Source organism: Manacus candei, unplaced genomic scaffold (genome assembly GCF_025592945.1).
Source record: "Manacus candei isolate 608988 ecotype Guabito, Panama unplaced genomic scaffold, ASM2559294v1 h1tg000033l, whole genome shotgun sequence".
NCBI classification, from domain to species: domain Eukaryota; kingdom Metazoa; phylum Chordata; class Aves; order Passeriformes; family Pipridae; genus Manacus; species Manacus candei.
Genome location: NW_026138081.1, coordinates 4,596,494 through 4,610,564, shown reverse-complemented (window position 1 = coordinate 4,610,564; position 14,071 = coordinate 4,596,494). Strand labels below are relative to the sequence as shown.

Genomic DNA, 14,071 nt, shown 5'->3' with positions numbered 1-14,071 from the left:
AAGGTACAATGCTAAAACCTTTTAGATTAGGCTAGAAGAAATAAAAAATAAATTAGGGGAGACGTTTCTTTACTCCACTTACAAAACTGGAGAATGAGGCTAAAAATATCCTTAACCATTTCTTAAAATACACTAAAATGCTATAGGGAAGAGTAGCATGAAAGTAAAGGCTTTGGTCTTCAATATTCTGAAATCAATCTTTTTTATTTTCTGTGCCATTGACAGAGTCTCAGTCTTGGTGCCACCCTCCACGATAAATTAGCTTATTATTATTACTACTAGTACTATTATTATTATTATTATTTTAGATGGGGATCTTTGCTTGTTTTCCAAGTAGTTAACTACATTTTTTATGTACAGAAGAAAGCTGCAAAGAAATTTGTTTTCATTTCAGGCATTTAAAATAAATATACATGAGGAAAATGAAATTCGGAAGGGGAACTTTCATCATGCAAAGATGAAGGAATAAGAAACAGGATGCAAAGGTTATTTGTCAGTTCTTTGAGTCAAATACAAGACAATTTTACAGCACGTAAAGTAGTGAGTCTGTTTAGAGGAAGAATCTTTCTTTCTCTGGATATGGAAGAGTCATCAGTATCTGCAAGGATAACCAAGAGGTCTAACACTAGTGATTACTGCTAATGCTTAGTACTAGTATAAAGTACTTCTCTTAAGTTTTTCAATGACTGACATCACTATTATTTCAGAGTTGATATAAACTAATTTTAAAACACTCTGACCTAGCTGTACATATTTTATTGCAAATCTGTCCATTACTTCTCAGTGGCTCCCAGAGACAACATACATCAGAAAATATAACTGTAAGACTAGAAAGAAAAAATGAAGGCCAGTTCGACGAATAATAAAGAACCCATGCTTCTAACACTGACCATGGCTATTCCCCACATGAGACCAGAGACATTGCCAGTTTTTGCAGTCTGATGTGCTAGATTCGAGTGGAGGCTGTGCAGAGCAGGGGCTGGCCTAGATTTGCTGGAGGTTGAGCAGCAGTGAAAAAGCATGGGTTGTTTCCCTTACATAGCAAGGCACAAACAACAATAGGGTTATCTGAGAAGATTGAGAACTGCTGACATTAGAAACATGAACTGGCAACTGCTAAGAAGAGTAGGAGTGGGATGAAAAGCAGTCCTACAAAGTGAAGGAGGAAAGGAGGCCAGGGAGGATCTAAAATTGGGGGCAGCTAACAAATGCTGATAGAGATGTCTTTCCTCAAGGGCCTGATCCTGAGCACATTCAGGCCAACTTAAAGATTTCTACACAGATTTTTGAGATACTCTTAGTGAAGATTTCTGCTTTTTGACCCTCTCTTGAGATACAGTCTGCAAGTCCACTGCATCTTCAGGAAATGCTTCTGAAAAATACACTTAGTTTTGATGATGGCTGAGAGTAAAGAATGTTTATTCTGAGGGTTGTGTGAAGAAGGATTTAGATTTCACCCTCCTTCATCTCTGTGATGTCTGTCTGATGCCTGTATTCCAGCCCATCAGTTCAGATAGCCCAGTGACTGTAGCAAGGACGCAGAACAACGGCGCAAAGAGGGCACACAGCCTGGCCTTTTTTGGGTTTCTGCTCTGATAATGGCAGGTTTTGATTTTTGTTGTTTCATTTTCTGAATTATTTACTCAAGCTGCCCTGAGCGCTCTGCTCCATATAAAATGAGAGCTGGCAAGTACTGAGATTTATAAGTTCCACAGCTCCATCAGCTTAATTTTTATTCATTGCCTTAGACTTTTCTGTTTGTCATTTACATTTTTTGCTTAGTACTGTTTATATCTCACCTGTCAGTCTTCTAAATGAAATGACTGGCAGAATGACTGTCTTCACTGTTGCTTCTCTGTCTCCTACTATATTGCTGTTGTGAAACTCTTGCACCAAAACCCAAATTACTCTTGTTTTCCATCCTATCAGGTACTCCATGGACTATTTCTGTCCTTCTCCTCTAGTAGTGACAGTTGATTTACATCACCAAGACTAAGGCCAGGAAAAGGGATGCCTGACTTTCTCCCAGGGCTGAGATTTTATGGAGAGCAATTAGTTAACTATTTTCACCATACTTCCCAAAAATACCCAGCCCATCTCCACGACACTAATTAAGGCCCATAGGGATGCAGTAATCTTAGGCCTTGGGCAACCATAAGTACATTCAGTCTTCTCTGGTTCTTCATGTTGCATTTCCCTTTAGTAAGTCATAACTATGTTTATTCTCCAAATACATAAGGAGCTTGAAGTTAAAGGTCAAAGTTCAGTGCAATCCATCTACTCTGTGACCTAAACAGTGCAATTTACTGACAAATGCTCTCCCAAATTTTCTGCTTTCTTGGGATAAGGAGAGGGAATTGAAAGAGAAGAAAACAGTGATTAGTGATTTCTTTACAACTTCTTTTTATTAGCTTGTTCTAAACCAGTTTGGTTCCCCCCCCCCCTCCCCCACCTATCCCTGACATAAAAGCAAGTGCGAATGTAGCAGACCTTTCTGTATGCTGTGAATGCAGTGCCTGTCACCCTGTTGAGACCCCAAACAGACTTGGAAGCAAGAAGACAGGTTGAAAAATGAGTATAAATACTCTGTACGAAGCTGGTAAGACAGCAAAGTCACAATGGTGCAAAGGAAAATGTCAAAAGTTAATCCCAGGTGTAATACCTCAGAGGCCAGATGCATGTTGGGAGAGGTGTTGTTCAGCTAATATTTATGTTTTGTTTTCCCTTAGCCTTAGCCAGCGACTGCTGCATTCTCTATAGAAGCCTTGCATGGCCTGTTGTTGCCTTTCCAAGTTTCTTATTCAATAGCACATTTTTTTTCCTTATTTTTAAATGCTTGCTGGAGTCTTAAGACATTTTTAACTTAACAATAAAACACCTGCATTTTATTAAGACTTGAGACTCAAGTTCCTCCTCCCTCAATTTTACTGAAGTGTTGCCATTACTTGGGTTAACTCTTTCATAGTCAGTTTTGCTGTGAGAGTGAAGTTACACATCTGCTACATATAACCCATTTCCACAGTCCTACACTGTATTTGGCGGAAAGGAAAACCAGCTCTGAGACAGACCCAGAGAACTCCATCCAGTGCTGATTGGCAAGGGGTGCAGAACCCCTAAGCAACAGCTGCAGAGGCTACACCCTGCCTAGCACGACAGCCCTGCAGTAACGTCTGCTGGCAACGTAAAACTTAAAACTGAAATGTCCTTACCAGCCGCTTCTGTTTCAAGAGTGAGATCTTTGAGTTGTACCACAGAAACTCCATTAAACTAAATAGAAAAATGTATTATTTTCCCTGTTCCTTTCCTTTTCTCATTGAATTGTCTTAAATGAGAAGCAGAACAGCATTGTACGGTGATTTTTATGCCTGGATGTCCAAGTGTGTTATTATCCCTATATTAAATTAGAAAAATGGCAGCATGTGAAGTAATTGCACAGATTCATGCAGCAGTTTAGTAGGAGGGCTGATAAATTCAGTTGTCAATGTACTAAGCAACTGCCTTATTAGCCAATTAATTTAACTTTTTGATAAACAGTGATTTGCCAAGTCCACTTCACACACATCACAGAAGCATTGCACTGTGAAGAGCAACAACTGCTAGCTATTTTACCAAGTATGATCACTGAAGACAGGAGACAGAAACTTAATGCAACCAGACAGGGACTGAGGATCTGTACACCATCAGTTCTGATTCTGTCTCTGTTGCTATCTATGTGTTTATGGGCACGTAAATTTAGTTTTTTATGACTCAGCTTCCTATCTATGCAAGAGAGAGAGTAATTCTTCACAGCCAGCAAATGAATCAAGAGGTCATAGACTTCTGAGGTTATTCTTAGTTATTCATCTTAGGACTTTAGTGACATACCTATACAGGAATAATTGTACTAATATGCATCAGACCTGCATGGAGATAACAGGTACATCAGAGGTTCAGAGGTTTGAGGATACTCAAATACCATGGCTACAGAGCCATACGAATTCCTAGGATAACCAGGTAGGTAGATAATTAGAAAAATATTAGTTGGTGCCCAGTATATATTACCAGTATAATTCATTCAATAGGTGGTTATTATTTATTATACAGTCTGATGCATTAGAAGCTGGTGTGATTTATACTGATACATCCCTACAACACTAGTATAGGAAATACTATCAAATCTGGTGGCACTCATAAAAGGAAATGTACAAAGTTTATGCTACTCTTGCAAACAAATAATTTCCATTCATTCATACATACCAGTATATGATTTCAAATCTGTATAGGTATCAATAATCATTGGAAACGGCCTTTATCATTGTGGCAGAGACAGTTTTAGGGACATAAAAAACTATTGCTATCGCATAGAATGTGAAATGATGTGGGGATCCAGTAGACTGGCACATGCAGCAGTGAAAGTCATATTGTGTGAGAGTAGCAGACAGCCCCTATGACCTAGTGCTAGCTCTGACCACAAACCAGGGAGTATACTCTTGTGTGCCCATTGAGGAGCACAGCTTGCCTCACCTGCCATTTGGAAAGATAAAGGCTGAACATCATTTATAAAGGTAATCTAGAGCAGGTTTTTTACATTTGAGTCAAGACTCAGAAGATTCTTACTTTTCCATTCAGTGTAAATATGCATAAACAATCATTCTGAATTGCTTTTAAAAGTATATGTACACAGTCTTTCAAAGTGTCTCTTAAAATAAATTGGTGTAAATCTCACACTTGTTTGAGTTTACACCCTTTAACTAGCATTAGGAAGCTATGATTTATATTGCTGTGTAGATCACATCTGCTCATAAATCGTGGTTTGAAAACATTGCACATCTGTGGTATGAAATGTGTGCAAATTAGAGAATTATATGACATTACCAGTTACTTACATGCAAATGTAAGCGCTGAATGCTTCATTTTCTGTGTAGTATTTGAAGTAATGTTATTAGGTAGCATAAACTACAATCATCTACTGTCTGCTTAGACAGCAATCCAAACAGATATTTGTAATCCCTTTGCAATCATTTTCACACAGCCATATACTCAGGTACCCCAGTCAGGAATGTAAGTTACAAACTGTTATGTGCCTTGAAGCATGCTTATGGCCCTTCTTTATAGGTGGCCTGGTCACCATACTCATTACTTTTGAGTAAATAAAAGGCAGAGTTTCATATTTTGGAGTTGTGCTTGTTGATGAAAGAGGTATTTTCTTTGCAGCAATCTGGGAAAGCAGAGGTTTTTCAGCTTTACTTTCGTCATGTATCTGTGGCTTCTTTTTGAAGTTAGTACCAGATTGACCAGAGCCAGCACCTTATAATCCAGGATCTAGAAGCAGGCAGGAGGAGCTGATACAGTCAATCTCTTTCAACATTATGAAGGGGGTTGTCCCCTATTACAGGTGTGCTGTATTTTTCTTCCTCTGAGTGTCTCAAAAGAGAGCATCACCAAGATTTTCTTCCTTCTATTTCATACACTTGTTCCTATTTTCATGTCTTTTTACGTAAGTTCTTTTAGAATCTAGTAATAGGAATGTTCTGCTTTAAATTTTATTTCTTTTTAGTCTTGACTGTATTTTCCTTTAGAAAACTACTTCTAAAAAACTTTCATCAGAAGACCCAACATTACTTATAAGCACCATTAATGAAGCCTGACAAAACAATTGTGCAGAAGCTATTATCATCTTTACTTTTCATAATAAATTACAGATAAATGAACGCACGACTCATCAAGGTTGTACAATAAATTAATGATAGCAGCTGAAAATGTAGCCTAGGAACTTTGACACCCACACTGCTGATGAAATTATATGCCCTGAAAATACCAGGACTGTCTCAGATCCACTGTACCCTACCAGCATTCCTCTCATATGACTGAAGTGTTTTCAGGCTATGAAAATTAAAGAAAAGGAGAAAGAATGTAAATCAGTGTCTGACTCTACATTGTTTTCCCCTTCAAAGCTAAAAGACTTTTTCTTTTTCTTGTCTTAATTTTTTCTTACAGTAGATATTGGCAGACTAAAAGTTGAAATAAAATAGGAAAAAATAACAAGCATATTTTGAGTGATTACTCAGCTGGGGTCCTTTGTGACAGGAAATGCAGCTGTGTGACTAATGGGCCTGACTTTCTCTTGGCTTCCTTCCCCCTTCAAAGATCTTGTTTATTGCCCCAGCCAAATTTTTTTTTTTTTTAAATTGTTAGAAGCTAGAATTTTCCAGGAAAAAAAAAATCTTTGCAAGAGGCAAAGGCAGTAAATCTTACAAAGATCAAGGGCTGCAGAGCTCTCCCCCATCTACTCCTCTTAGCCTTCCAGGCTCTTGAGTCACGTCATATCTTCCCCCTCTCTGCTACGAACATGTGTCTAGCAGATCTTTCTTCTTTGGTGAGGGGAGGGAGTATGAGAATCACATTTACAGCATTTAACCCTGGAATTCATAAAGGAAGTTCTAATTCTATTAAGGAAACCAGGGGTCTCCTAAGCCTTTGGCATTTTGTCTTTTTTTTATTATTTTTCCTCGAGCTCTCTCTTTTTAACAGCAGTTGTGTGCCCATCCTCCATAATGACATGGCTGTTAAGTGTGAGCTATTGAGATTTGACACCGTATAGTCCCATTAGTAAGGGGCCATGGAGTTTTAAATTTGTTTGCATTTGGCCTGGTTTGTAAGTCTGCTTTGCTGAGCTTCCCAGGTAATGGCAGATAGGCTAGGACCTGAACCTCCCCTGAACTGGAAGGGAAGAGGAACTGTGCATCCAAGCTTCTTAGCAGGCCCTTAACCCTGTAATTCAGTGCAAAGAAATCCTGAGTTTCAGTAATGGACAGTGCTGGGCATATGGTTGGATAGAGTGTCTATGCAAGCAGGGTCCTGTCATCCTTTGGAGATGTATACCCTGAAGGACAGTGGTCCTGAGCCCTGTGGAGGGGCACACCGGGCTAAGGGAGGTGTCTGAGCTGTGAAGTGCTCCCATAGTTTTGATAAAGAAAACATGACATTTACTGGCCTGAGGGTGGGCACTGGCACAGGAGCCTGTGTGCTGCCAGCAGCAGTGCCAGCACCAGCTGTGCCACAGAGGAAACAGGTGAAACTTTGGACTAATAGTGGTGGGTTTATTTCTGCAAGGAGGTTAAAACTCAGACAGACAGGTACAAAACAGCCTCAAAAAACACGATGTATGAGAAGTGGGAGCCATTCTTCAGCCTTCTCTAAGGCCCTTCTCTTTGGAAAGCTGAGGTATCAAGTAATTGAAAAGGAGTTTGAGGGCTGCTCTGCAATCTACAACACTGGCATGGTTTCCTGTGCCCTGTAGCAGAGACTAAAAAAGGAAGTGAGCATATTCATTACTATAAACTGCACAGAGGAACCATCAGAATGGATATGCTAAAAAAAGAGATTAAACCTTTGCTTATGAACAGACCTAAAAGAATTGAATACATGTGTAGAGAGGGATCATTTTCCACTACCTACATGAGGAAAAATCTCTGGGGAAGTGGCTGATGCCAAATATTTTCTTACGCTTCATGTGTCAAGGGTCTGGCAGAATCCCTTAAAAAACAAAGCACGCATTTTGTGCAAATTGAGAATCACAGTTCTGGTGATTTGGATTGCTTCACCAAACTTGAGACATTTCTCCAAAAATACTGCAGATGTTTGATGATGTACCAAGTTTTCAGCATTTACATAGATCAGCAGAAAGAAATAACAGAAATAACAGAATAACACATTCAGATCTGTCCTGAAAAGAAACTGAGCTGGGTTAGACAGAAAAAAATGTTAATTTCTCAAAACAGCTCTGAAATCCTGGACAAGCTATAGAATAAAGTTAGAGAGAAGCTAGGCTGGGTGCAGAAGTGGTGATCACAAGGATTCATTGGAATAGGAGCTGTGTGTGTAACCTGGCCGCGTGACCTGAGAACATCAGGGTACTGCTGTAACAAGACTGGCAGTAGGCTTTGACTAAAAAGTTTAACAATTCCAGAGAGTGAAGGATAAAGGGGATGCAGCCCCGAAGTATATTAAAACTACATGAAACAGAGCTGTCTCCAGAAGGGAACTAGCCTAACCCTCTTGCAGCTATATGGTCAAAACTGGAGATCAGTAATCTCTGTGCAATGAACGCTAAGAAAAGCTGAGTGTCCATACATTTGGATAGAGAGGAAGGATTTGGCACTTGTCCATGAATGTAAAAAGTTTCCTGTCTTTTTTTTTTTTAATGAGAAGACTGTTTCAGAAAACTGACCAGAACCCACTTACTGCGATTGCCAAAATGGCCTGGCAAAGCCCCCTCTACTATGAATACAGGATTTATTTTTTTCAGTTATAAATTGATGATTTGCAGATTGGGAGGGAATTGGCAGGTTCAAACTTAATCCCTAGAGCATTTGATGAAAAACCAATGATGCAAAGTCCAGAGCTAGACTTTGTATGTGATGATTTCCTTAAAAATTTTTGCTTGCGATGGGAATAAAACCCTGTTGGAAGTATATGTGTCTGTCACTGAGAATATTCTCAGCTTTGTTGCTGACTTCAGGTGAAGTATGACTAATGCATCCTGGTTAGGAAAAATTATATAAACTCTCCTGATTCCCATTTGTACTTCCCTGAAGTAATCTTACTATAAGATAGTACAACTAAACAGGCAGAGGAAAATAAGATTTAGCTCTACCAATCTAGTTCCATTATTCCTAATCAATGAGTTGATAGGAAGTAGTGCCAAAACAAATTGGTTACTAATCAGAAAAAGTGTGGCATTAGGTTGTGATCTAGTTTAGGTCTGTTATATCCAGGTATCAACATGGAACACGTGAAGTCAGTCAATCACTGACATTTTGCTTAACAAAAAACCCAAAAAACAAAAACACAAACGATTTTCATTCTTGCAGTCTTTCAATTCCCTAACATCTTCAAGGGTGTTATCGGAATCATGGGGGTTTTAAAGACGAGTAAAGAAACAGTCAAGGCACAAACAACTTAGAATAGCATAACCAGCTTCCCTGACAACTGTAGCTGTGATGTTCCAGTTCCAGAGATGTAAGCAACACTGCCCAGTCCTCAGGATCCACTGAGCACAGTTTATGTGATGCTGGTTGTAACTATTTGCAACTGCCTATCAGCACAAGTTGTCTGAATTTTATCCTGGCAGACTGTGACTTTAGGACCTCTGGCATTAATAACTGCCCTTTCCAGTCTGAGAATCTGCTTGAGGTGATACAAAGTTCTTATTTTATTATGAACAGCTGGATGAAACCAGATGCATAATAAAACAAATCCTTCACAGCCAGCCTGGATGCACTGGATGCACAATGAAGACAACTGCATTTGAGCCATGGGGAAGTAATCAATTTATAAACAAACTTCTCCTGCACTTTGAGATGAAAACACTACAGAATCAGTTTCACTCACTCTACTTAAGCAACAAACTCTTATTTCATATTATTGTTTTCGTGGTTTTGCTACGCCAATCACACTGCAATTCCAAATGCCTTCACTCTATGCTGCAACAGCAGTCTGACATGTTCGAAAAGCCAGCAAAGTAAAATACTTGTGATGGAAATTGTTCCCGTGTGTGCAGCCAGCTCGTGCTCAGATACTGTTCATGTTCCACTTCTCTCTGTCCAGTTAACAACTGGAATTAACATGGTTTTGAATTTTGGGTGTACTTTATCCACTAGTAGCATGTCCTAGGTACTGTGTTCTGTTGCATGATGGTCACCTTGCATTCAGGCTCCTGGCTGTCTTCATCTTCTACTCTGATGCTCTCCTGACTCTTGAATATCCCACCTCATAAGCAGAAACAACCAACCTATATATAAACCGTTTCAAATTCTGGGACAATTTGGAGATTTTCTCTCCCCTTTTGTTGAATCCTGCAAAAAGGACTAAAAGCAGTGTGTTACTTAGGAGATCAAAAGCATTGGACTGTCTTTGGCCTGGGCAGCATTACTGCAACTAGATGTCAGATGAGGTCTAAATTAGGCATCTGCTGACTGCACAATGTAGCTGCACCCAAAATGTAATGCTACTGTTGTTACAGGTGAGCTGCATGGCCTCCCGTGCCTTTGTTTCTTCACCTGTAATGAGCAGACAGAAGCACTCAGCCATGCAACAAGGTGTGTAGCGAGTGCACTGGCATTTCTGAAGACTCTGGAGATTCTTGGATAAACAGTGCACCATGAACAGAAACTAGTTGATATTGTATCTTTCTCTTTTTGTGATGCCCCTCTGCTGCTGGTGTTGTGCTCTCACTTTCCTGAGTTAAGCTTGCTTGGGGTATTTTATTTCATTTGGGCTTAAAATCTGTTTCCTTCCTCAGAGAGGATGCTGGCATACACCTTTAAGCACAGCAAATCTCACATGTTCAGAAACTTCACTGTCAAGGCCCCTGCTAACTGCTTCCACCTGACATTTCTCACCTTTCTTAATATACTCAATCAAGGATGGTGAGAGCAATTTAATACATGTATGTTTTGCACACCCTGCAACCCCGAGCATTTTGAAGGCCAGACAGAGCATTCTCTGCCACAGCAAATGATTATCTGTAAATGAGAAGCTTTGGTTTATAGAAAAGACCTGCAACTATATGCCCATGTGATTGCAGATTTGCAAGAAAAAGCAGAACTCTGAACTCTTGAAAGTGAGGTATAGTCCTGTGACAAGATACACGTTTCTGTTTCAGGAACTCAGCTCTATGCCTACGTGCCTTCAAGAGGCCTTGTGTGTACAACATCCTCTTTGTCTTCCTATCTGTAAAATTGGGATTACAAAACTCTCCTATAATAGAGGGGTTTAGAAATGTCCATTTCTAGAAGTTTTAATAAATGTTAAATATTGGTTGTTTTGATCTTGTTCCATTACAAAGAAGCCCTGCAATTCTTCCATCCTCTGCTTTTAAAAAGATCCTCTTCTCTTGTAGTTTTTATATTATTTAATTGAATTGTACAGAGTAGTTTCATGAGCTAACCTCCCTCATGTAACTGACTTTTGCAGTTAGAGTGGAGGAAGATGGGCATTTAGACAGTAAGTAACAATTTTGCGAGTAAAAGTGAGGGAAATGCTGATAAAAGCATTTCCATAAATAACTCTTTCCCCTCTGTGCTCTTGCAACAGTGCTGTCCGTGATAGCTCCTCTTTCACAGTGTGTCTAGGACAGAACAACTCACAATCAAAAAGTATCAGCAGGGCTGAAAAGCACACCCACACAAGTGGCAGGTCCTCAAGCACAATAGCTCTGTAGCTCCTGAACTTCCCACTTTGAAGCAATGATTCAACTTGGTGATGGAATTGGGAATGGATTAGGAGAAGAAATAATATCCACATCAATAGCAGCAGGTAATGCTAATGATGACATTAATGAGCATTTGTATTAAGGTGGAATGTTTCAGGTTTGGTCGGTGGTTTGCTGTAAGGATCTCTCTGCTAGAGCACCTCCTGTATAGGGCAGAGGACTTGAGGCTGAAGGATTCCTTGAGGAGCAGGGACTGACAATGAGGGCAATGTACATTGGACAGTGCTCTGTGTCCAGGAGCTGTGGACAGCTGGGGAGCCCCACTGGCTGCTGTAGAACTGGGTTCTGCGATTTGCTGGAGGCATGGGCTTGTCACGCCAGCTCTGTCCTTCATCTCTCTCCTTGAAAGCCACTCTTGGCCCATGCATTACAGCTACTCAGAGAGGCAGTGGTTCACTTCAACATACATGCTCACACATAGCTAATGGAACTGGAATTATTGCAGCGGTTTGGAAAAGAAGGAAAATACATAATGCCAGGCTGGATAAAACATTAAGACACTGTCGGCTTGATGTGGGCAGAGCTCCTGCCAGATGAAGCATTTGCACCTGGAAATCCATGAGGCAGAAGACTGGTGCTGGAGCATTTGTGTTACCATCAGCAAGGCAGCAGCTCACTCACACGTACTCAGACTCCCAGGAGGCCAGGGCTCAGGGCTCCCTGAGGAGGTCAGTCTTTTATATAGTAAAGCAAACAGTTTAGCTAATCAAGTATTTTTTTTTCTTTTTCTGAGGCTCTTGGCATCCAGCCCTGTTACTTGCAATCTTTAATTTGTACTGTGACTTCCTTTTCCCTGCCGCCTTCTCACTCAGTCCAATTTTCCCACACATTTGTTTCCTAGCTCTTCCTCTACAGAGGTCTTCATTTTGTTCACACCCAAATTTATCTCAATCCTACACAAAGCTGATGGTACCTTACCATTTATTCCTGTAAATGACTGTCATCAGGAATTCATGAGCCTGAAAAGTTTATGAAAAAAAGTCTTTTTTTGTGTTGTTACTTACAAAGTAACTTTATTCATATGCATTTACAGAAATGGATTGTGGATCAATTTAGACCTTCTTTTTGGTTATATCGCTGCCTCAGTCTCAAAATTTACACACACTACTCACAATTTGGCCATGAAAAAGCCTCTTATCATACAGTTTCCTATAAGGGAGCAGATTCTGATGAAACAAAGTCATATTTTGGCAGATTCTCCCTCCCACATCCATGATGCTAAGAAAACAATGGAAAGAATAAAGGCATTTTTTCTGTTTAGCACAGCAACACTGTCCAAAACACTTTGTATCATTTGTGCAGAGAAACTGATGAAGGCACCATGCAAACAAACACCTCAACTAAAACCAGAGCAAAATCCCAGTAAAAATATAGAGCTATCTAGTTTTTACTTGTTGACTTGGCAGAAGCTGTCTTGCTCAACAGCTGATAAGAGATGTAGGAACTTGAGTAAGAACTGGGCCACCTGATCACTAGGTTCTGCCTCATGAATTCACCTTTAAATGGTCTCTTCTGAAAAGCTGCACAGAACCTAAAGTGTTCCTTCAGTTTGCACACCCTCTAGGAGCTGCAAAACAACACCATGCTGTAACAAATGCACAGGCTTCACTGTACATGTAGATCCACTTGATCTCATATCATATCTCCTCCTTCCCTGTGGTCATTTCCAAACCCATTTTGACAGAACTCCTGGGCCTCTGAATGGAGCTCAAGTTGGCAGGAGAGTACTTTTCAAGTCACAATGCAAGCTGTGAACAACTAACAAAGCCTGACACACATTCCCCCTATTTTCACTTTAACTGTTCCTCATAGCCACTTACATGCAGGCCAGAAGGGTTTTAACGAATCGCAGTAAGGAAGGGGCTAAAAGCACTGCGAGACACCGAGCTTGCGGGCAGTGGATGGGCTGTGTGCCCGTCTTCTGCAAGGCAGCAGATCACAGCCCAGGACCAGCAGAGAGGACACAACAGGCTGTTCTTCACTGGTGGCCCTTGCAAAGAAGTCCCTTCAATTGAACAAAGCCACACATTAGGATGCAGATCCCGCCAAGATGTGCGCTGCACACTCTGTGTGAGGCAGCTGGTCCAATACTCATTAATTTCAGAATCCACTAGTGAAGAAAGCACAGCTCTTTATAAGGTGGGACATGTTTTAAAAGAACAGTTGGTACAGATTCAACTTGTACAAAGCTGCATAGCTCCATTAAATACCAGGGGGTGTTGCTGATTTATACCAGCTGAGAAGTTGGCCACTACTCTTTGGAGCCACCAACTCTCCCACTGCCAGTCAAAATGCTGGGAAATACAAGAAGAAATGAAAAATGGAGCACATTTATGTGAAAAAGCTTCGATGCAAAACAAATGTCTGCTCAGTGTACAAAAGCTGAAATAATACAGTTGTTATTGGAACTGTGCTACAATAAAACATGCTGGATGAGTCAACCAGCAGTGTATCTAATCTCCACTGGCTGCCTTTCCAGTCCCCAAGCTCCTCATCTATTTTTATCTCTTCTTTTTTCAAGATGATTTTTGGTTTACAAGCAATAAATCTACAGCTCTTGGGACCCCTGTGTGCACTCTTGTCGGTAGGCCACTCAGCATTTTGGATTTTACCTAGACAGTTTCAGCTATAAGACCACAGAACATGGAGACTAGGATTCAGATTCATGAGACACTGTGGCCCAGAGAGTACAGCAGAGACATGGGGCATCACAAAGTTTTCTGCACTGAAGGAAGTAGGCACCACACAGGACTATCTGAGAAGTTTTAGGATGGGCTTGCTTCCAGACTTTAAAGAACACACAGATTTGGGTAGTGT

General features: G+C 40.4%; 1 protein-coding gene across 9 annotated transcripts in view; it reads right to left on the bottom strand.

Moving 5' to 3' along the window:
- Positions 1–14,071, bottom strand: part of RAD51B (RAD51 paralog B) — a 409,186-nt gene that overhangs the window by 33,717 nt on the left and 361,398 nt on the right. The gene's annotated exons all lie outside the window — the stretch shown is intronic.